The 24719-nt window shown below is 36.4% G+C and overlaps 1 protein-coding gene and 1 long non-coding RNA gene across 12 annotated transcripts in view; both read right to left on the reverse strand.

The window, feature by feature from the left end:
- The window catches only part of LOC122412823 (uncharacterized), a 241837-nt gene that overhangs the window by 123908 nt on the left and 93210 nt on the right, over positions 1-24719 (reverse strand). The window lies entirely within an intron of this gene.
- On the reverse strand, positions 1956-18360 carry LOC122412910 (uncharacterized). Its single transcript, XR_006261451.1, has 3 exons — positions 18247-18360; positions 2492-2715; positions 1956-2049 (listed from the first exon to the last, which is right to left on the reverse strand). It is a non-coding gene; the product is annotated as an uncharacterized lncRNA (long non-coding RNA).

The raw sequence follows: 24719 nt of genomic DNA on the forward strand, positions 1-24719 counted from the left end.
CCAAGACTACCCGAGACTGACACGAGTTGACACCTAAGAAGGATGATAAGTATATGAATTCATGGAGATAGTTTGGGTGAAAGTTACTAGAGTAATTTCACATTCGAAGAGTCACGTTCACAGAATGGATATAGATTTATCGAATCAACCAAATACGTGACACTTTAAAATCCATTTGTCACTTGCTTCATCTGGAATAGACATTGAGAAGTTTATAAACGGTGGTGGAAGTGGGAAAGGTAAAACCTAAATTTAAAAAATATACTAACAACAGAACCATTTTTTCAAGTAGACTCGAGTTTTTCTTATATGTCTGTTTAAAAAATAATTATTTAAGTTAACAGTCTATGAGTGACGATTTTTTTCATTGACTTAGCAAGAAAGTGTCCTTTTTCCATTGAAAACAACGAATAAAATAATTATCAGTTTAAAATAGTCCCTCAAATGGTCGTTATTCTCTAAGGTCGAGGGGTGGATCTTGAGTCTGACCGATTGACGAATGGAGTTCAAGAGCCATCACGTGGAGTGTCCACTACGTGGCAACTACATGCATGGCTAATAAATTTACTTTTTCATGCGTTTTTCATTTTTCAAAATTTTATAAAATGGAACTTGCTGTATTTATTGAAGAGACATCCTTCCGTTGGACAAAATTAAATTTGGGCTAAGTAAGCTACCTGTTAGGTAGCTTATTCACACTCATCACTTATTTTTCTGTCAATAAAAGTACCGACATTTATCAATCAATAAATTATCGACTTTTCATTTAATAGCAAAAAAGAAACTCTTGCGAGTACCGGCGTCATGATAGTAGTACGGATAAGATCACTAGTACCTGGGATTTACGACTCCAACAAAAGGTTTGGCCTACGAAAAAATAAGCATCCCACCGTACAACCACGGTCTTTCTCTTTACGGTATACTATAAACGGTGTTACGTATTTGTATTGCTCTAGGCGTTTGGACCTATGTGCCTGCTCCACAAGCAACTTTTGCAAAGCGTATGAAACTTGTTGGGGTTAAGTAAGCTCTTCGTCTTTTCCGCTCGTATAACTCCATTTATACGCGAATAAGTGGTGTGTACCTCGACGAGATACAGACACGGTTGGTCCGTTCATACGTATATATAGAGGTTTGTGTCTAGTAGCGCATTAAAACGCTGTCTTCCGTCAGGTTATTTCTAAAAATTTGTTCTTTTTCAGATTACATTAGAATCATGAATTAATTTATATTCACTTCACCATTTTTTTCAGACTCATATAACATTTATTAGTATTATTCATATGTTTGCTGATTTTCTTTGCTCATGTACGACATATATAAACGTATCTTGAAGTATACAGTCTTGTACTGTGAAAAAATCAGTTTGACTATCATCAGTGTGCCAGGGAAACGAGCTGATGGAGAATTTTTTTTTTTCAATGAAATTGTTGCTACAGTATTTAACTTTGCTCAATTGCTGCTTTAGAAAATGATTGTCAATCGATTAACACTGAACCAAGCTCGAGCAGTGATTCTCGAAATAATTACTCTGTTCGAGCAAATATTGTTATTCAACTCGCTGGGAAAATTTGAATATCCGAATGAAATCCTATTTCTATAAAATATGGACTCGAAGATAAATATTCAAGGGAAAAATGATAGAGGTAATAAAAAACAGATTGGGATAAAAGAGGATGTGGAAAATCATTGCCCTAACGTACAGTTTATCGTCATCTCATTTTTCATTTAGCAGAAAATCGTAATGAAATGTCTCGTTGCACCGGGTTACGAATTCTATAAAAATCAACACAATCAACATTTACTGGCTCCGCCAGGTATGGACGTATGTTCATAAAAATATATACGAACGTCGGTATATTTACGGAACGGTGAAGGAAAAATGTTATTACAAGATGATACTTTTGTCGACGACAGAGATAAATATAAACGAAAGATCTTACCGCGATACGGATGGGTCGATCAATTTTATGTCTGAGCTCGTAAATTTTTAACGGACAATGCATCGATTAAGTGCGAATTCGCAGGCCGTCCAAAACGCAACAGCATCTACACCGTTGAACACACCAATGCATTAGCTTTTATTTGCTTCAAAATACTTGGAAATTTTACAGCTCAGCCATCTGAGCATTAATTTTTATTTTTATTCTGTCTGGGGTAAATATTTACCATTTACCCGCACTTCTAAATATTTACCATTCTTTTTCTGGTCAAGTTTTTACAAAGGTCCTACGAAATTAGTGTGTGAAAAAATATGTTTAAGTATCGAACGATGATTCAACTTTATATTCTGAATTGGTATTGATCAGGCACTAACTTTTTCGGCATTCTCCACGGAATTAGTGGAAAAGTATATATTCATAGTGGATTATCATATTGGCATTGTTGGATAGCTTGTAAAGATTGCAATTTGACGTATAACGATCATGAGTACAAATTATTTTCAATAAATACTGATCCAATGTTATTATTTTTAAATTACTATTTTTACCTGATGGTTCCGAGTCCGATCCCGGTGTTGGGCTTGCATCAACACTGTGCCTTGAACCTTGACAACACTCGCTACACTTGCTGCACATTATTTGTTGGTACGTTTACTGTCTTTTACTGGCGTTCTTAGTTTGGGCGATAAGGCTCAATCGGATCGGTGATAGCAACGAATTGGCGATTCTCGATTGTTTATAACTAGTATTTCTTGTATCACTCGCTCTTGAACTGTACACGGTTGGTGAAAAACATGTTGATTTTAATTTTATACAAATGTATGATTACCGATTCTAATTTGCAAATATGGTTTCAAAAGATCACAAGAAAGAATTTTCTCATTTAATTATCTTGAATGCACATCGGAATTCAATAAATACGAATACTAATATACGTGAACCTGTATTTTGTGAGATGGAAGATTTATGTAGTACAAGAATTTGAAATCCCTTAAGTCCGCCGAAGTCTCGTCAAGAAGATTTTCAGTTTTAATTTCCCTTCTATATATTCTCTACGGAAGGAATGAATTCCGTTCAAGTTTGAACGTACTCTTATTTTCATCCACCACCCCTATTATTCTCGCTTCTATCCTGTAATCGAATCAGTTGGAACTGGACCGTGATGTGCAACGGTCTCATAGGGCTGACCAAACGAAGTGTAAAAAATGAGAACAGATAGAGTGCCAAGATGAATCTCGAGGAAATATGCACATAGAATACGCAGTACTTTTGCCACCTCACACCAAAGCTATGAAGCCAAGATTCACTAATTTCATGTAATGACAGCCGCGGAGAAAGCGAGCGTTTAAATGCAATTTTATTCTAAGCTATTTCAATGAATATAATATCATTATTCAAACAAAACGTAACTGTCACAAATGAAAATTCAATTTCATTTACAACAATGTTGCATTTCTCGAGCTTAATTTTACTACATTTTTTATACAATACTCGGAGCTTTTATTTTTTACACCTAATTAACGAGAACAAACTTTTCTGTTACTTATTTTGAATAATTTCATTATCAAAAAACATTATCAAATTTTATTATCGGATCTTGATGTTTGCAGAATCTTATGACAGAAATAAAATATTAGTTTTTGGTAATTTTTTATGACAAGCTGAAGCAGCTGACGAGCATAACGACTAATTAGAGTGATCCGCGGACCGAAATAATTTTCGGGGCGCTTCGACTGAGTTACTGACAATAACAAACGCATGAGGGTCCGCAATATATATGCTCATTCTCACATATACGGATACGGATACCAGTTTTCATACTCTCGCAGCTTGGAGATTCGGAAAGCTTGGAGGCTTGGGGTTCGGAAAGAGGGATGTTTTTGTATGAAGGCTTTGAACGAAAACGTCGTCATACAGAAATGAAAAGAAGAATATCCTCCTGCAAGCTTAGAAAACTCGTTGAGAAGCGAGGGAATTGCGGAGAAAGAGAAACGCGAAATCCTACGGAGCTATGAAAGCTTTTGTTTCATTTCGAAAGAATCCACACGGTACATTCACGTTGTTTCACGTTTTTATACTTTTCCATGCTATACTGGAACTTCGAATGCTACGATGTCTGAAAAACAGTGATTCACTGTGCTTACTCCCAATTAATTAGGCAGTAATTATTTGAGAATGAGACAATCTCGGAGAAAAAATTGTGGCACTAACAACTGTCTCTGCCCAGGATTGATATTGAAACTTATATATTCGATACACGCTCATTGTCAATTAAACAGATTTTTTTACTACAAACTACATTTTTACTTTTTCATTATATTTTTAATTCTACTTTGGCATGAATCCTCACTAATTTTGACATACCTAATTTTTCATCGCATTTCGCATTTCATTAGGGATTTATATCCGTTTCTGAAAAGATATATACATATGTGCTTCTAGAAAATTTTGAAATTGTTTATTGTTAAACCGTTCACTATTCAGAATCTTAATCTTCATAAATCAAGTCATAAATTAAGCCGCCCTCTAGCCCTTGCTGTTGGTTTTATGAGCATTTGAAATTCTATCCATTATACGTTATAGGGGATAAAAAAAATGATGCAGATCAACACCATTGCTTATTTTTCGTGTTATATTGAAATAGGATGCTTGATTATTTTTTCTCATCGGAAGGTCACATCTTAATTTGAACACGTTAATTTGTTGTCGATAGCGTCTAGATCATTCACTATTGAATACCGTTCATAGTGAACTGTTGCAGGCAAATCAGAAGTTGTCTTGAACATGAAGAAAGCAATCATTGATTTGACAGTCGATCGCAGAAATCTCTTTCTCTCTCTCTCTCTCTCTCTCTCTCTCTTTCTCTCTATGATATGTATTTTTTTTTTTTTTATTGTTTATTATAAACATCGCCCCAAAGGGAACTGGGGCATAATAAATCGTCATCATCTATAAGGAAACAATCGAAAATTGAAATAACCAGGAGTTTTTACTAGCGTTCCAGCAAGTTTTACAACAGTTTTTTCGAAGCAATTCCGTTTCATACATAAAGCAGTATTTTGATATATTTCACCGGAACACCATAGAATGTAGTTGTGCGATGAAGTTTCTAAGTCTCAGACTGATTAGACCCTTTTGGTAAAACAGTGAAATTTTCGATTGAATTACTTTAGTAATAATAAATGAAACTTCTTTGATCCATTGATTTTCAAAAGAATTATGGTGAAAGCCAACTAAAGGTTGGATAACGGGAAAAACATGATTTATATTTTTACATCGCAGTTCCCAGAGAAATCACAGCAAGTAGTATCGCATTTAGAAAATAACAAATTTGAAAAAACTCTTTCGACACTGAACTTCAAAAATTCATTATGAAGAAATTTTGTGAAAAATATTCCGTAAATGATAATTTCCGGTAAACATAGTAACGGATACAATCTTATTTAATTAATTTCCCAAAATTAATATAGTTTTCAAAGTGCAATGAAACGTCATCCGATTACATTACTGGCTTGGGTATGTGATAAAATCTTGGAAAACATTGTCCTTTATCTCAGCAAAGAACGGAAAAAGGTCGGGTAAAAAAATTGAATTTTACTTGTCTTCTAGTTGACATGATCACATAGAAAGCACCCCCTAGGAATTCACGTAAATTGCTCTGGCGTAATGAAAAAAAATGGAGCTAGGCAGGAAAAATAATAGGGTGAAGGCAAATCTCGACACATATGACTCTGGGGAAAAAAGAAAGAAGATAGTGTCACATTCACAAAGAATACTGCACCCAGCTTTTTCATATGCACATATTCGCTTGTGTGCATTAACGTGCTACGATTTTCAGCTTGAAATATGCAATCTCCACTAAACTAAGAGTATATACATGTGAATGATTAGAGAATTTGTCACAGGCATCATAGCGTGCGGTACTTCTTCGTATGTTTTACTTTCGTACTTATTAGTTATTAATATTGTGCACACACACGATTTATTCACACAGTTTCCTGAGTGATACACTTTGTGGCGTACGTTAGCTGCTCTAAGAATGTGAATGCAAGTTGGCTCATTCGGCCCTCAGGATTTTCTGCATTTTCCCCTTCCTTTTTTTCACCATTCCGAATTACAGACTATCAAATTCCGCGTATCATAAAAGGAACACCAAAATTTTCATATGAACATGTATTTTTTATGTGAATATTCTATCAAAAAAAGTCCGAGAGTTGTTAACGTTGAAACATCATCTTAAGGATATTGAGAATAAAGTAAATTGTTCACTCACAAAAGCACGTTAATTCATGGAATTTGAGTAAGTTCGATTGGGCACATAATATACAAAATAAGCTAAAGTTCAATGTTGATGAGCGCCTCCGAAAATGGTTCGTACGAGATGGTTTTACATAATAAGAGCGAAGCGTGTATTCAAATTGAAGAATACTAAAATGTGAAAATGACAAAAACCTTAATGGCAGTTAGTGTGTGGTATAGATTTATTAGTCCAATTCCTAACAGAGGGAACCAATAACCTAAATCGTTCTTGGTGTGCGGCCACTCTAAGCAAAGCGCTCTATCTAGCGAACGCGCATAACACGTATGTAGGATTGCTGGTGGTACGCACATACATAAAGTATGTTCCCGGTATATAGATCATAGTTGGGATGCGATGCGCGCGCCATAAGGTCACGGGGTCAAAGAGGCGTAACCCTGCTAGCGATATTATGCCATTGACACAGTAGGTACGTGGATCCTCTTTAAATCAAAACTTGTGTTATTTTCTAATGCAACACAGTTTTAGCTATTCATATGCTTTCTATTCTGATACTTCTACCAAAAGGCCTAAGTGTGTTAATTCGGTAATGTGCGGGTAAAAATGATTTAATGATGCTTTCTCGTATTGTTTACCTTGAACCGGCCAGTGAACATTCCGTGATATTTAAGTTACAAAAGTTGCTTTCACGTGTTCGCGACACGTTTGCCAATAATTTTCATGATATTGTGTACAGCGGATCGAAGATTTTGTTGAATGAAAGTTTTTCGTGCATTCATGTGTGAAGTCGCATCGCATTTTGAAATTTTCATCAATTTCTATGTCGTGAAAAACCACTCTTTTCGAACTCACCCCTGAACTACCTGAACTATAAAATAAGCGCATATAGCTGATTGAAACCAGGCTGAGTCGGTTTTCATCCAGATTTATTACGATCGACTCTAACCACATCTGTGGTAACATCCATTCAAGAATTGTCATGAGTGTTCGTGGCAGAACAAGCTTGAAACTATAGCTCTCGGGTAGTCAGAGAAATAACACAATGTATTTTTCCGTCGGGTCACCGACGACGGACTGGGTGTCGCCCAAAACGATTGTATGCTCTGGCGCATCCAAAATGTATCTACTCAGAGAAAGCGTCGATAGGAGGAACCGATCACCAGTTTATTTGGGAAGGGTGATGACACTCAAAGCGTACATGCGAATTTATATAAACAAAATTCTACTTCGAATGGTCGACAAGACATTTTGAAATTTTTTTTAGTATTTTCAATGGTAATGGTAATGGTATTAATATTATATAGCCGATCATCATTTCTGATAAAGTTCTTGAATAAAATGCGTAACCATTTCAGGACATAGTCATGAGAAAAAGTAAATTTCGAACGTTGTGATCGGTTTCATTTTTAGCATTGTATGTTGCTCTACACCACTTATTTTTCCTGTCAGTTGTTAAGTCATTGACATTATTATACATATGTTCACCTAAAGTGTAACAGTAGGTAAATTTTCGAGTTTTTAAAGTACTGTGAAAGCAAATCATTGCTCTCTCGGCGACTTTAGATTCTTTTTACTGTATTACATCAGTTGAGAAAAGTTTCAAGGAAAACTTATACGACAGATAAATATCTGAAAAATAGCAATGTGTAGAATATGTGTACAAGCGACATAAAACTGCATGATAACACCTGCTCTAATTGAAATATGAGAGTGAGTTTGCGTTTAAAACTCTTGAGACTTGATCGCCAAAATTCGCCATATATTTTTCTCAAGCTTATTCAAGTTTCATAATTTATATAAATGTACATCATAAGAAGATTCACTCAAATTACCAAAGTAAATGCACTCTCTATTACAGATGTACAAAGTAGTGTTGGAGGTAACAACGAGCATGTAAGTTTGACGTCTACATAGCTTGACCCAATTAATTAAGTCCAGTTTAGGTTCAATCAACATGTTTATCTATCAATTAAATTTAATACTTCGGTGTTGTCGGTCTACATAAATAGAAACAGTCTACATACATAGAAACTACCAAACTGTCGATAATGGTCCGACTAGTTTAAAAACTCGGAGTACAGAAAGACTTAAGAAGAAAAGTTCCATTGGAAACAGTGGCAAGTGAAAGAAGACAACGAATATTGCCCAACCATTAATTGTATTCTATTTTCAGAAACGTATACAGAAAAATACTTGAATAAAATTTGTCCTTGGATCAGTAATATTTATTTTCATATTTGGGGCCCTAGAGAACATAGCTGAAAAAACGCTCCAATCTATCTCTTCAATAAAACCAGTAATGCAAACTTTGCAAATTCAATATTTGAAAATTAATAATTAGAGCTCGAAGCTCTGATTCGACTTGGAGTACTCTCCATTTCTTCACATCAATCATTTCATTCGTGCTATTAGTGAGGGCAATACAGGAAACCTAAATCCCCTTGAGGACTGCGGGAGTATTTTGACGAGAGTGGCTACCGCAGTGCCATTTTTTATTCTAGGTACGAGCAAAACGATAATCCACAATGTAAAATCACATGTAATTCCATAAATACATAAGCTTATATGTCCTGTTGTAAATACAGGAGCACTACGCCGTACTACAATGGGCTCCACAAGCGTTATTAAAGTTCTAGCCTACTATTGATTGACAGCGGCGCTGTGATGTGACCATCGAGCAAATCATACAACTTTTAAGAGATTGAGTAAAAAATGAATTTATAATAAACAGTATAGGATCAACGTCCTGACTCGATGCGTTCTCTGACTGACATATCGGAAAGGATTAAGTGTCCTCCACAGTATGCCATGAGCGCTAAATTCCTTTTCCGTCGAATAAGCACAACAGCATCGTGGATTGCATTCAACCTGACTATGCATGGAATAACCGCGTCGGAACGCGGTCGTTCAAGCTACTGGCATCGCTCACAAACCCAACGACCAAATGGCTTGTTCGGCATGTCATTACTATGCACTCCTCGATAATTGGAATACTATCAGTGCCTTCCCGACACTCACTGAGTGGAAGCTTGTTGAATCACTATGTTTCTCTCGTAGATGTATGATTTTCATCGATAGACGAGAATCAACGGAAATATTATGAGAAAAAAATGAAATGTTATACGTCTTGTAATTCTTCCAGCTCGTGTGATATTCGAGATTGATATTTTTATCTCATGTATGTGGCTTCCAAGACCGCTTGGAAGCTTGATACTTTTCTATGTAAATATATATGTCCCAGCTAATTTTTTCAACGGATCCTAATTTTCGCTGCCTCTTGTCGTCAATAATTCAAAGACTCAAATGACAAAATGGCAAACAATGATCTCGGTAGTTTTGGTTTGTAATGAATGTTGCTGTACACGATCAAGTCCAAATACCCAAAATGTGGTCGAATAAGGCAAACATGTATACGGAAATTGCACACTTACTAACGACAGCTGAAACTCGTCATACCTCAAGGCAACAGATTCGTGTGATATTCGGACTAGCGAGTATCATTACAGCTCCATGAAAATATTATGAATTTCCTTTTGCGCATAGAACCGCAAACGCAGTACATGCTGTATAAGAATTGTATGCTTACGTCAACTGTATAATGCGTAGGTATTCGGTTTACACATGCACAATCTGGTCTAAACAAACGGCAAGACCAATGTTATGGAGAGTACCTAAAGCCTCAGCGCGCCAATGTATAACAGTGTTTATTATTCTCATAGTAGTGAATCGAAAGAGCGAGAGAGATAGTGGTATCAAAAGGGACGAATATTTACATAGAACAAGCGCAAGTGGCAGACATCAGCATGGGAATTTGTGGATCGCAACGTGCAATAGTTTTACGGAGAAATGCAGTTGGACCGTGCCATAACTGTTGCCCTATCAAAATAGAGCATGTTCGGTCTATACGATTACTTCTACATCTGAAGTAATCTTCCAGGTTCCAGTTGTTCATTCCAGATTTTTGTTCATTCCAACGAGAACGACCGTGCATCGCTCGAATCCATACCAATGTCTTATCAACCTTGATTTTTGGTTTGTTTGTGCTATTTTTAAAATATTCCTATTATTATGACAAGCCGTATCACGGAGCGATGACATTTATCGAGAAAGAGAAAACAAGAAAAAGATGATTACGGCAATGAATCTCGTAGGGGAATCCGTTGATTCGGTGTGATCGAACCATCGTGGAGCCGATTGAATCTTGAACGTGATATGTATCGAATCATTTGCGGCGGTACCAATTCGAAATTCAAACTAAAGCACTAACAGGAAAAATAGTACTACAAGTGACATCGCTCTGGCATTTGAATTAACCTCGTATACTTCTCAACGATTACAATTTTACAATTATCTTTGTTGACAGAATTTGAGAGCATATCTAATGAGTTGGAGTTATATCGTTCGGAAGCTGAGCTCGATTTCTGGAATAATGGTTAACCTCTAGAGGACCGGGAAGCCGATATATCGGCTTGTCTTGCGATATACACTTCGTATATAGTTGATACGTGATACCAGACACTTATTTGAGCACTTTTCAAGGACGATTATAACTTTTAAATCTCAGCCGTCTAAAGATTAATGGACAACGCACGAATCTTTTACTCTTCGACTGAATTCATTGTGCCTCTCTTCATTCTATCTTCGTCCCTAGGATTTCAGTATTTTGCAAGGGAATACGAAATTTCGAGATCACACTCAATATATATATATTCTCATATATACAGGGCATGTGTCCATTGGTATTCTGAATTCTCATGGCCCCAATTCATCGTGGGCAATGGAAATGCCAGAGCTCTTTAACATTGGAGTGAGTTTTGAGGATTTATACTTCGTGAAACGTTGGTAATGAGTGAGCACTTTCCAGTGCTCTTTTCAATGGAATCATGAAATTGTTTCGCTTTTTTTCATTATGCATCAATGGGTAATGTATCAAAATGGCTTATTGATCATTGTGTAAGACTTGAACATGGTTTTAATAGTGGAAAGTGAGAGTTTGTTCGGAATCTGTTTTGTTTAACAGACGAAATGTTTTCTGCATAAATAATTTTTTCTCTACGAAAATCGCATTTGTTAAATGGTCATGAAAAAAGGAATTTGAATGTCAAGACTCATTTTTTTTTCAAGCTATTCCGACACCAATTCTGAAGTTCATATTGGTAAACTCTGATATTGGGTCCCGAAAATCGATAAGATTAATTATATATTTATCAAGCCCATGAGTTTATCAGGTTTACGGAAAAAATAAATCGTACTCGTTCGTATCAGAGCGATCACAGGAAAAATCATTTTATCTGTCTCAAAAGGTTTGGATTGAAATGAGAGTTTGCACATTGCATGGGCATATAAACCCGAGCAACGCGAGAGAAAATACCAATGTTCAAAAGAGCGTTGCGCACTTCGATACTGGTAACGAAACTCTTCTATTCATTGAGTCGAGGGAATTTCTCCCTTCGAATATACGTGCCCTGATAGATATCATTCGACAGTGAAAATGGAAAAACTGAGCGAATCGACAATTTAGTGGTAAATTCTTCTAGAGGTAAAAAAAAAAAATTAGCAAAGTGCAGGCAATCGAACATTGCTGAGATATTATAGGCATAAGCCAATAAGGGCGAGCTATACGCTGATGCAAAAGTTCGTTTGGTAATAGTATTGTTGGGGGTTCCAATGTCACGAAGATCATGGCAATATTGAATGTGAAATATGTCGGATGCGTGCGTGTGCTCCACTAGAGTTACAAAAGGAAAAGAAATATAAGGGCAACGAGTTGGATATGGATGAGAGAGGACGAAAGTCGGAGAGTTTTATATGGGCTTGAAGCCAAGACCGTAAAAGGAAGTTGAATGGTATATTTTGTACAACAACGAGACAAGACTTGGCGCCCGACGTTTGTCGTCTTCTTTTTCGTGTCTTCCAAAAGCACAGAACAATTGCCACTGCATAAGATATTTGTAGGCAAGGATGTCTTGTTGCTTGAACAAAAAGGGAAGCTACCGAATAAGACATCGCGCAATTCTCGTATCGCTTTAACGACTCATAACAGGATATATTTTTAATTGGCTTGTTAAAGAGACAGTTTCAACAACCACTGTATTGTGAGCTCGGTTTAGTTGACTCGTCATATTCAGAAATCGTTCCTACTCTTTTGAATTTTTTTCTTTTTGCATTTTTAAACCTTTTTAAATTTTAATACTACTGTTTCTATCAGGCATAGAGAGAAGTTACTGTTTTATAAATTCATAGTAAAATATCAAATTCTTTCATTATTTTGCAAAGGTGACCAAAAATCACGACACATGCTGAATCTTCTCAAGATGTAGTCGAATTTAAAGTTTCCGGTAAACTATTCGTATGCTGAAAATACGCCATAGGGTTTGATACATCTGCACTTTGTATTTTCATGAGTTCAATAGGCACATCGATGGTATTTGCTGTCGTACTGTATTTATTTGACTTTGAGAACAGCTGTAATTATAGAGAATGTATGATCAGAGATGGGTTTGCGTGTACGAAGATACCCCAGTAATCTCGGGCGACCTCATTTGCGCGTAATATGAACCAGTCCTATTTGCTGGATTATTAAATAATGCAAAAGTCTCTTGTGTATCATGCAAAATGAAGTATATGTGCCAGAACGGGAAAACATTCCACAAGTAATTATTCAAGAGATATTTCCGTCAGTTGTCTCTTGTTGCGTTATACTCCGATCTGCATATACTTTATTGTTGGAATATAACCCCAAAGGACAGAAAACAATGCACAAAACCCAAACGAACTCTATAATCAGTTGTGGAATAATTAATACGTGAAAAACTAACGCGGTGTTGAAAAAACAAGAACACAGGATATGAAACATGTTATATTGTAGAAACGTAACATATATCCCAAGCAGAAACACATGTCTGATAATTTATTAAGTTACGATACAGCCGAGACAGTCGCCGGCATTCTTCGCGTATGAGATGAAAATTCTTTGAAAATAATCTAATGTTTGCAACGATGAGATTATAGAAAATACTTGGAATGAAAACTTTTAAGGTTACAGTACCGATAAAGACTCAAAGCAGACAATTCTTTTTTTTTTACGGAAACAGAATGATATGGATCAGTCAATTTAACTTTAAATATCATGATCCACTCGGCCGACTCGAGCTGACCGACTCGTTGGTGATATTTATTTTAACGACCGTCTAACCATTGACACAACTGCTTTTCCAACTTCTTCTTGAAACACACAAGAATAATTCATAAAAATATCATTTGACCATGAGAAATATCAGCAAATGAGATGTCCAGTTCCGAAGCATTATTAATTCAGGACTTCGCAGAATGTGTTTTTTGTCATGGGAAAACTTTTGTCCATAACTAAACTAGTTCCCATTATTAAAATAATTTGTTTTCTTCAATGTTCTTAGGCGTATATTTCTCCTTGAGTAAGAATGAGGAAGGGTTGCTTCCGTATCTTCTTCTATGTTTTAAGGTTAGGATGATTTTAATATTCATCTATTTCGTAGAATACACAGAGTAGTCCAACATTTTACGTTGTTTCATAGACATTTCATTTTCTGTCTAATTTGTAATATTTTTTGGAATGCTAATTTGACAATCTCTACGGGACTGACAGGAACAATAAATTTGCTTTGTTTTACCAAAATGGAAAAAGATTTCTTTCATGTTTGCCAACAGAAGGAACCGATTGAAGTAATACATTTGAAGATTCCTAGGAATTGCTGGTTCGCATGAACCTACCAAGCCTCGCAGATCAAACCGATACGGAAGGACCTCAGATGGATTGAAGATATTGTACAGGTAAAAATTGGATCATTATTACAGGTCATATAGGAAAGTATGGCGAGGAAAGGGTTAGTCGGAAAATTGAAAAAAAGTGAAGAACATGAATAGTGATAGAGGGGAAACAAAATTGCGAGCGTTACAACACGCACCAGCCAGGAAAAGATGACAAAGTAGAAGGGCCACTCATAAATAACTTTTCCCCTAACTTTCATTGTCTGAGCAATGCGACAACGGCAACGATAGTGACGACGACGGGATTCGCAACGTACCTCCGAGGGTTGCGCATGAGAGGTCATTATAACGTAGTCGCACAGACAATACAAAAAGGGTCTTTGGCTGGAAGGATAGTAGAAAGAAGACAAGAATATAGAAAACGAATGAATCCACGTAGTCATCACTGCATGCAAGTGAATGGAAATTTTTATACTCCGTACAAAGATGGCAAGTGTAAATTTTGCGATGACGAGTATGTTGCATTTATTTCGACATCGTCAAAAACTGTCAGAATTCAGGAAAACGCCGTTTGAAGCTAAAACGTTCGTCCATAAATATGATAATATAATTCAACAAAATGTTCATTCGACAAATAGCCTAAGTGTAACTTGACAATGCCCAAAACGCTCCGAGTTATCAATCTATGTTCACAATTTAGGTGATTTTTTCCTCAACTTCGGTCTATCCCTGTAATAGATTTTGGTCCTTTGCTATTACTCTTTCCATAATAAGGAGCACGCTGTAATTTATGGGATGAAGAATATTCCCGTGTTTCAATACATGCGACGCATGAACATATAAGAAGTCGTTGTTTATTTACGTTCACGTATTTTTACTTTGCGCGAGACCTTTCTCTATCACGTGTACACAAGCGCAGCACCTTTTTCTCCACTCTGTACACGTTGCTTCCATACATCTACCCTATTCTACTCCTTTTCCCATGTATGTAGTACTTTCTCGTTCGCTGTGCTGCAAAAAAAGGAACCCTTCCGTGGGTGAAATGCTGGTATGAGTGTGTTGGTTATAGCTCGATGTTATATTATAAAATGCACGCTAAAGTGTTACTTTTTTATTTATTTATATGCAACCTGACGCGTCAGCCTGATTTCGTGACATTGTATCGAAATGACGTCACGCGCATGTGTCGTAGCCGCATATTCAGACAAGCCACGATCGTACGTATTTCAACGGCTCTAAATTTCTGCAACATGTATAAAGCGGCTGATTTTCTGTCTTGTGAACGGTTAGCGATTGTCATTTTCAAGTTGGGTTATATTCACTTAATTGTAAATTTAAGTCCAAAAGCATGAGATCTATTGATCCAATAACTCAGTACCACCGCAATTCTCATTGCGGCTACTCTTATTTCTGTTACTTCTAGAGGAACGTCGAAAGCTGATAGCAAATATAATAGAGTTCGGTACATTAAAAAGACAACTAAAATTCACGAGATGCTGTCCTGTACAGAAAAATCATTGCATTTTTTGGTGTTTAGTATTGTCAAAACAAGGACAAAACATGGAAACACGTGTGGGGTAGGATTCATGTGTTCGTTTCCACCGTAAGAACAAGCTAATCAAATGTCCGATCCAACTTGGCTATTCGATTATCTGGTCGCGGTCACCTAGTCACATCGATAAAGATAAAAAGAATGTTCACTGGCGACAAAACTCACTGGGGCCCTTCCACGTATTTCTCGATTTATGGCTAACCAACAATCCGATGAAGGGAACACGATTGGTTACATATACACAACACGGTTAATCAACTCCCCTCGCCAAGAAGCTTTCCTGAGGGACACTCATCTGTGGTTTCATGAGAATAACAATGCCAATAACCAAACTTTGCTTGGTTGAATATGTACATGCTATGATACAGTTGCTGCTATAATGATTCTGAATGGATTAAATGTCAAGCATAATGGTACCGTATGCAGTAATAAATAGATTAATATTAATTCGTCTCATTTCATTTGTTTTTTCAGGTACCCAATTATACAATATTGGTACGATACTCAATATTTTAACCAAAATGCAACAATCTAAGTTTCTATAATCCAAATCAAAGTTATCCTTAATTCGGCTTTGTGTTTTAATCATGGTCAGTGAATAACTTGTTTAGATAAAGGTAACCAGGATCAAAATGCAAAACCTTAATAATGATGTCCATGGGGCGGGTCTTACATAAAATAAAAAAAACAAACGAGGTAGAATATTTTATGAAACATAGCTGTATAGATGTGACTATAGCGGTATCTTAGTTCGTAAAACAAGAATAACGAAAATTTGCTGACTAGTCGGTGTTGCGGTTCGACCACGAGTTCCCAACTGTTATGACGTTGGCGTAGGTCAGCAGTAGCAAACTTCCCAACCGTTGCAAGTAGCCTTTGTTGGGAACGAGTGCGCGATATATGATGGCTTCCTATTTATCAATCGTTCTCGTCAGGCATATAAGCGGGCGACTAACGCTGGGTCAAACGAGCCTCAATGGGCCGAACTCTATGCCCTCATCTAACCTCAACTTTTCACAGACAATCGCAAGCCGCAATCGCTGATGATGCTGATAACACTATCGACGAATAAGTGCACATTTAGTGCTGGGTTAGCAAAACTGTGATGAGGGCATGAATACCCGAATGAAATGATTTTAAAAGTATTTTCAAGCAATTCGTGAATACTTTTACTTTAACTTCTCTTATAATACTACCAAAAAAATTTGATACTCCAAACTATTGGTGCCCTAACTTTTTTCGTTTGTTTAAGTTGAACGGACTCTTTCGATAAGGAAAGAAAATAAAAAGTTTCATGCACTGCTAGTTTGAACTTTTTCTCATTTCAGTGTTTCTTTATGTGTATTTTACTAACACTAGATTTGCCATCGAAACTGCTGAGGATATCGATAATTCTTATAATTTCTTCATTACGAAGATCAAGGGAAAACCCCACAAGGTTTATGTTTCACTTTTTTCCCGGTAATTATAGATTTTTATACGCCAATACCTAATAAAAAAAATAATTTCATATTTGAATTTATAATGTTTTGTCGAGTAGAATGACGTCAGATATATAGAGATGCCAAGAATTCTGCTATAGTCAATAGAAAATTCTTACAATTTCTGTTTTGACACTCGGATTTATTTTTCAATTACTTTTTTCAGATCTTGGCCGATCCGAAGTAAAATTGTGAACTCATTTTTGTTTTTCGTCTTCTACCGAAAGTGTTCAGTACGAAATTGATGCGATGAAATTTCGATTGATAAAGCAAACAATAAACGTTTAATATTTCTTCGGTTTTGAAGAAGACGTTTGGAGTCGCAAAAGCTAAAAGTATACACCAATTACGCACGCTGAAGACAAATTGAAAGATTCCATTTCAAAGTTAAGAACGCTGATCCCTCATAGTAGCCGAATCTTTACTCACACACAATAGTGAAATCGTCTAACCAAATTTATCGTGCGTTAAATCGATTAACTTAACGAAACAGTTTGAACGTGCGAATGTACCACGTGAGACAGACTCGTGAAATCAAAATCTTGAGGCTGGGGGTTGAGTGATGGAAAAGTTAGACAAACGTTGTCCTAGGTCGTGGACCAAAGTTTTACAACCTTTCACCGATTATCACCAAGAAGAATTGTTCGCAACATCCATTTGTCATAATTCTATCAGAGTTCGAGGTCGCAAGACGAATTCTTTCCACAATTAGTCGACGATAAAAGTACTTCAACGTGAAATGCTTTCTCAATATCCGAAGACGAAACATACATCAGATCAACTAATGGGTTTCAAGCTTAACGAGTTCTCATTCTCTGGTGAATTAAAAAAAATAGTTCAGTTTCAAAATTAAATTATTATCCATTACGTGATACAATATGAATTGTTCTGAACCGTAACCGGAATCCGTCACTACACATAAAAACCCAGTATATCGGAGAGATTAATCGTGGTAATAACCTAGAAGTTATTGCTACAGTTTGATTACAATGATGTTATGTGTAAGAAACAATCCGTTAAAATTATCATGTCAACGGCTATGGAATGAGAATGTCGTAAACCGTGAAAATTTCAAACAAAAACGTTAGGAGTGTTTTAGAATGATATGATCGCCATTCTCTAGAGCCTAAAATAACCAGTATCGTTTTCGTTGATCAATCATCAAATTAAAACAGCATCAAACAGACTATATCGTTTTCCATTGATTCATAGCTCCGTCAACGTAAATCCACAGTTATCGCAGTTGTCATAAGTATTGTGAATTACTTTATATCAGCGGAAGATGTAACGAAAAACACAAGACGGCGGGTTTTAGCGGCGGGGTGAATTGGTTAGCGCGTTAACAAAAACGACTTCCGGAAGCGAGTGGGTAACTCGGTGTCCGCGTGCGTACTGCTCTCATGACGCGTTCGCCCCTGGTGCACAAATCCCCCTATCACCCCTCCGCCCATTCCACTCAACCCCCACTCCATTTTATATACCGCCTTATCCCACCCCCATCGCCTGCCGCCGCAGACCTCTCGTTGCTCTTGCCGTCACTTTGTGCCCCGTGTACTATCCCCACCGTGCCTTTTCTTTGTTCATCTCTCTTGCATCTTCCTTCTGAAGAAATCTTGCATCTGCCTCGGACCGATAGAGGGTAAAGCGAGCTAAGCCAGCCATCCCCTTACTCGAAAATTCGTTCGCTTGTATATACACAGGCGGAAATGCGCTTATATATACATAAGCGGAAATGCGCTTATATGCATGTATAATATGCGTATATATGTGCGAAGGAACGCGGAAAAAACCCGTCGATGGAGAAGAGAAAGAACCAAAGCCTGCGGGAGCACACCTATCGCGCATGGAACTTCTCAAGTGATGGAAATTTACAAATACCTGAGGGGTGCATTCACTATGCGTTATTATCGTTATGGTTGATCACACTATTTCCTCTACTAATTGCTTGTCTATTTAAAAATCTGTCTGTAGAGTATGTATCGCGCGTGCATAAAAAATTATCTGTAATGTTATCAAAATTGTTAGTTTTTCTGGCATTTCTTCTCAACATTCTGGTAGTAAGCTATAGGTCGGAGATTTGATTTAATTAACCGGTTGACTGGTGAGCTTTTTCCAGTTTTTGTGCCAAAACTGGTACGAGCGAATATGTTACCGAAAATCACGATAATTTATTTCTGAGGGTTTTCGAGGTTGCTGATTCCATTTTCATGTGATAAAGCATGAAATTTTCGCAGTGAAAAATTAACAAATTTTACCCTGAAACCTTATTTTTCACATTTTTGGAGGTAGCAAATTTTGTTTGATTTCGATGAGAGTCCAGTGTGCTAAAAAACTAAAAATTTTCATGTCATATAGCATGAAAATTCATTGAAAAAACGAAAAATTTCACCCTCAACCTTCGATTTTCCCCATTTCCAAGGGTAGTGAGGTGAAAATTAAGTTCAAAAATCGACTCAGCGACCCAAAAAACCATTGCATACCAATTTTTGTCCAAATCGGTTGAAAATTGAAAAAGTTATTTCAACATGTACACATATGATACAAAACCAGAGTGGGCCTGACTTTTTTTTTGTACATATATTATCCAATACCAATTAACCGGTTAATTAACCGAAAATTATCTTTGAAATTTTCTGTGTTTCATGCAACTCAAAGCTCGAGAATGAAAACTTTTAGTTTTCTTTTCATGTTATTTTTTAAATGTTGAACGTGGAAAAGATCAGTATGGTAGAATATTATTTTAAACACAACGTGTACCCCTTCGTTCGGTTGAAAGCCACTTTATCTACACGGCACTAGCCCACCTGGGGCGATAACGCTCCTAAGTTCAACAGGATGAAGCTCCTACGAGTCGTACGAGAACGCGTTTGCCCGCACTGTGAATACATTAACTTACTCTTTGGCATATCAGCTGTCTTCTAGGTCAATGGGGTGTATTACCGTCCATGGTTTGTGCCTTAGTTTATACGGAGACGACTTGTCTCGGCTTGACTGTTCGCTTGACGTGTATTGGTTAGTCTGCGCCGCAAGTGCATCACGAATAAACCCGGTAAAATGTATTCTGATGAGCTACCAATGTGACAAAACATTTACAGCCTCTATCGTGTACGCATGAAGAGAACACTTTGTGCATTTATAATTTCATCTTAGTATAAGAAACGTCATCAGGAGTGAAAAAAAATCTTTCCAGACTCTTAAAATTAAGCATAGGAAAGTAGACTTTTGTTCATACTAACTTGCTCCTTTTGATGAGAAATTTTAATTCGCACGATATGGACTGTGAAAAATCACGGAATTGGAAGAATTTTATTCCATTAGATGTTTCTTCTCGTTTTCCGTAAATGAAGCTTTGAACCAAAAGAAAAATTACAGCGGGCCATGATTGAAAATTTTTATGTTACGAAGTTATTGCTAAAAGTTTAACCAATAAAATACACGCTTTCAGCTCCTTTCCGACGTTTCGTAGTTTCTTGAATCCCCATTTTTTAGTTCATTATTAACCGTTCTTCTTAGTATCAAGAAAGGTCAAGCATGAAATAAGCTTGAAAGTGTGCGCGCGAGTGCTCATGGAAAAAAAAATAACTCAAACGATTTTTTACTTTTTCATCAAGCGTGGGAAGTAGATACGTATTCTGGGTCGAGTATCTGCTCACAATCTTAGCTTTGATCTATATACTTTGAAATGGCACCATGAGAGACCAAATGTTTAACGAGTGACATACGGCACAACGAGAAATGCACCGTGAACTTATTTAGCATGCAGATTTTATAACTGGATGAAATTCCACTGTGCCTGGAAATTCCTTAGCTGAGAGAGTGATAGAGGTGAATTGAAGGGTTTTTCGACAACGATTTTCTTACTTTACGCGAGTAAGTGACCTCGTGTTGGAAGTCGCTGAATTCGTTTCAAAATCCATAATAATGTTATCGCAAAAAATACATGGTTTCATTTTAAAAACGTGGAGTTGACCTTGACATGGCTTCAACCTCTCCATCGATAAAAACAAAAATAGGGTGGTTCAGTAAAACTGAAACTTTTATCTGACACATTTTTGGATGTGATCAATAGTTTGAGTAACTTTTTATGTGCCTAACCTTGTAGACTAACTTCATAATTATTTCCCAATTTTCATACCAAACTTTGCATTTTTTCAGGAGGGATAAATTTATTTATCGGTAATGTGGCATTTGGAGCATCTGCTCTCAAGAAGTTCAAGAATTTCAATGAGGGGTCTGCTATCCTCGCCTCTTACGTTGACTGAGGAACTCTTTCGGTGAATCGACTAGAAAATTTGATGTTGGTTGTTGAAACTCAAAGATGTTAGCTTCTCGCTTGAAACTTAAGAGGCAATTTAATATGGTTATCGGACGGTGAACTCAAATTACCATTAAAAATGACTTTTATCAAGTCAAATGAATGTACGATATAAGTGGTAAAGATGAAAAGATTACAACATGTTTATTATAAAAATAATTTTAATAGATTGTCGTCGGTGCTAAGTGAAACGAGATTTACACAATCTTTGCTGATTAAATAATTGCATTATGGTTGACGCCACCATTCATAATACGTTCTCCAATTACGTGAAGTAGACGAGTATAGGATCACGGTATTTGCGGTTCACGTTTCCGATTCGCGGCTTGACGACAAGATGGAAAAAGTGATCTGCGGTTTTTCTGCGGGTTCGTAGTTACCACCTTAGTTCGACAGACAGAAATAATCACGGTTTTCGTGATCCTAAAGCGATGCGAGAACTACGACTGGAATAACCGTACGGAGAACACATTCGATGCTGTACCATCGTTTTTTTCAAGGATCGATAATCCGCTAGCATCTGCCATTCACGAAACAATCTATCGTGTATTTTTTTGTATTCTGAGTGAGGTTATCTTCGATCGTGATGCTGGTATAATAGTTGCCGAACGTCGCCCGTCCTCGGCGGGCTCGATCGCGAGTTTGATTGATAAATAAGTTTTCGCACCTCGATCTCGATGAGTATCTTGTAGAACTGTGCCCGAGATTGTGCCTTTAGAGCTGTGATAATTCTCTTCTTATTTATTTGATTCAGTGGATACATGAAATAGACATTATTTAAAAATTATGCGAGCCAATAAATCTTCTGATGTTTGCATTATTAATGAGACATCTATGAAAAAAGCTTCTGGATTGGCCGCATGGTGTGTAACTAGAAGCACTGAATTGTTTGGTATCAATAATTGATCGATCATTTGAGATGAAGCAACCTTATGAGATTTTTTAGTTAAGTTGAAAAGTTTTTTTCAATACCCTTCAAATGGGACGTTATTTGATATTTCTCAGTAGTAGATGCAATATGTAGCTTGGGGTCCGAGTTTCTAATATTCGAAACTGTCTTTTTACTACTCAAGAAAAAATAATGTTTACACGCATGTACAGGAGACCGAAGGGACAATTATTTACGAACTTTTTAAATGCTTTTAATCGACACAGTTTTGCTTATAAAAATATAATTATTACAGGCGACCTGAATTGTAATTTATTTTTCGATAGCTTCGAGACTCTTGCTTGAAGGAATTGATTACTTTTCAAGCTTTATTTCTCGTCCCTCAAACTGCTACGTAATCACACTGCCCATAGTGATTCGTGGCTTGATGTAATTATTTTGGATAACGAGGAAAAGCTATTACCTGCTTTAGCCTTAGCCAAAATCACATGTAATGCAAATGCTATTGCTAGCTTTGCTTTGTCCAATGGTTTGGAATCAAATTTAAATAAATTTAAAGCTTTAATAATAGGAAATAATGCTTTAGTGAGAAAGATTGACCAGGCTTTGTGTCCGAATATTAGAGTTGGTCCGAATATTCTTTCGTTTAAGACAGAAGCACGCGATCTAGGCTTTTAATATTCACCAAGAATCTTACCTGACGTAAACATGCCACCCTGTTTAGTCAAAAAGTGCACGTAATCCTGTACAAACTCAAACACCTTCGCAACTCACTATCAAAGCAATTAAGGTGATCTATCACTTGCGTGAGCGCGAAAAAGATAGCTGCAAAATGGTTGCACGTTTACTCGGACATCCTTGATTTTTTGAGAAAAATAAAAGTTACACCTTGTTCTCTGATAAAATGAGAATAGCGTGTAAATCATATTTTCTTTCAAATATCAACCTACTTAAAATAAAAACGTTGCAGGAAGATTTTTACCGACTAAACAAATAATAGATCACGTTACGAGCTAAGCTTATTGTGTTTTACCCTTGTATTTACTCATTTCGATTATTGCTGCCTTGAATACGATGATCTTACTAAGGAATTAAATATAAGGTTGCAAAGGTTACTAAACTGTTGCGTATAATTTGTTTTTGACTTATGTCGTCGTCTTTACTTCTTAGGAATTGTTGAACCTGTAAATAGAGGTTGTACCTGTACAGCCTGTAAATTGTTAAACCTGCGTGCTATCCACCGTACCTATGTGAATTACTACCGAGAGTTAATTTCACTGACTACCATTCGGTACGTCTCCAATCTGCCGGTGATAGCACAGGTCATATATTCACAATTCCTAATCATAGAACTGCGGCTCTACACAACTCGTTCTAATTATCCTCAGCTTATCAATGGCATAACCTTCTGAAAGAAGTGACATCCACAAGCTCACTTATTGTACTTAAATCGCGACTTTTCTCACGTCTTTTTAAGGGGTTACATCTAGTCAGATTTTTCGAAAAAATCTTAAAGTATGATATTTCAAAAATATGCTTTGAAAATTTTATGTCGATCCGCTCAAAATTTAGCGAGTTACGGACATTTTTACTCGTTTACGGTCTGTGAGACGCGCGACCAAGGTATAAAAAGGAAACCGTGTTTTTCTCAAAATAGTTTTTTTCAAAATCCGGTGACCACGATATCTAAAAACGAGTGAACCGATTTACTTGAAATTTTGCATACTTTTTTTTATATATCAGAAGGTAGTCCTTGATCGAAGGATTTTTTTCTCGATACATACATTTTTTTTATATCAGGGAAAATGAAATGATTTTTCGACCGAAATCTAGACTTTTACTTTCGATCGCCGATCATTTTTTTTCAAAAATAGATCATTTTTCAAATCCTTCGTTTAAAGACTAGATAATACAATACAAAAACTTAATTTATTTGGTTTTTTGATTTCAAATGATCGGTGAAAAAGTTACAGTGGTCACTGCGGAAGGTCCTTTTCTAACAGCGGTCTCGGATATATATTATATCTGCTATATTTGTGACTTTTTTACAATACAAAAATTTTGAAACATAATTATAAATATACCCTTTACTATGAAAAAAATGGTTCGAAACTTGCAATCATTTTTCCAAAAAAAAAAAAAAAAAAAAAAAAAAAAAAAAAAAAAAAAAACACAAAAAAACACAAAAACGCCTTTTTTCGGCTGCTAACTAGATGTAACTCCTTATATTAGAATCACTTCATTATAATGCAGCAATGCTAGTATAGTATAAAATAAACACAGCATTTTTCTATAGAAATGTTTCCCCTTCGATCGTTATTTTATTTTATATTATCTTTTATATATAGTACTCATTTTCGCTTCGATAGCAGTTTAAACACTATTAATTTTAGCTACTTATAACTAAAATTGTTAAAATTGTCATAATTTGCCCGACAGGTGTTCACCTAGGGCATAATAAAACAATCTGCCCCCCACCGCCCCCGGCTCAATCTAAAATGTACTGTTATTTCAAAAGTGTCCACATTTCTATTA

Source organism: Venturia canescens, chromosome 1 (genome assembly GCF_019457755.1).
Source record: "Venturia canescens isolate UGA chromosome 1, ASM1945775v1, whole genome shotgun sequence".
Classification (NCBI taxonomy): Eukaryota; Metazoa; Arthropoda; class Insecta; order Hymenoptera; family Ichneumonidae; genus Venturia; species Venturia canescens.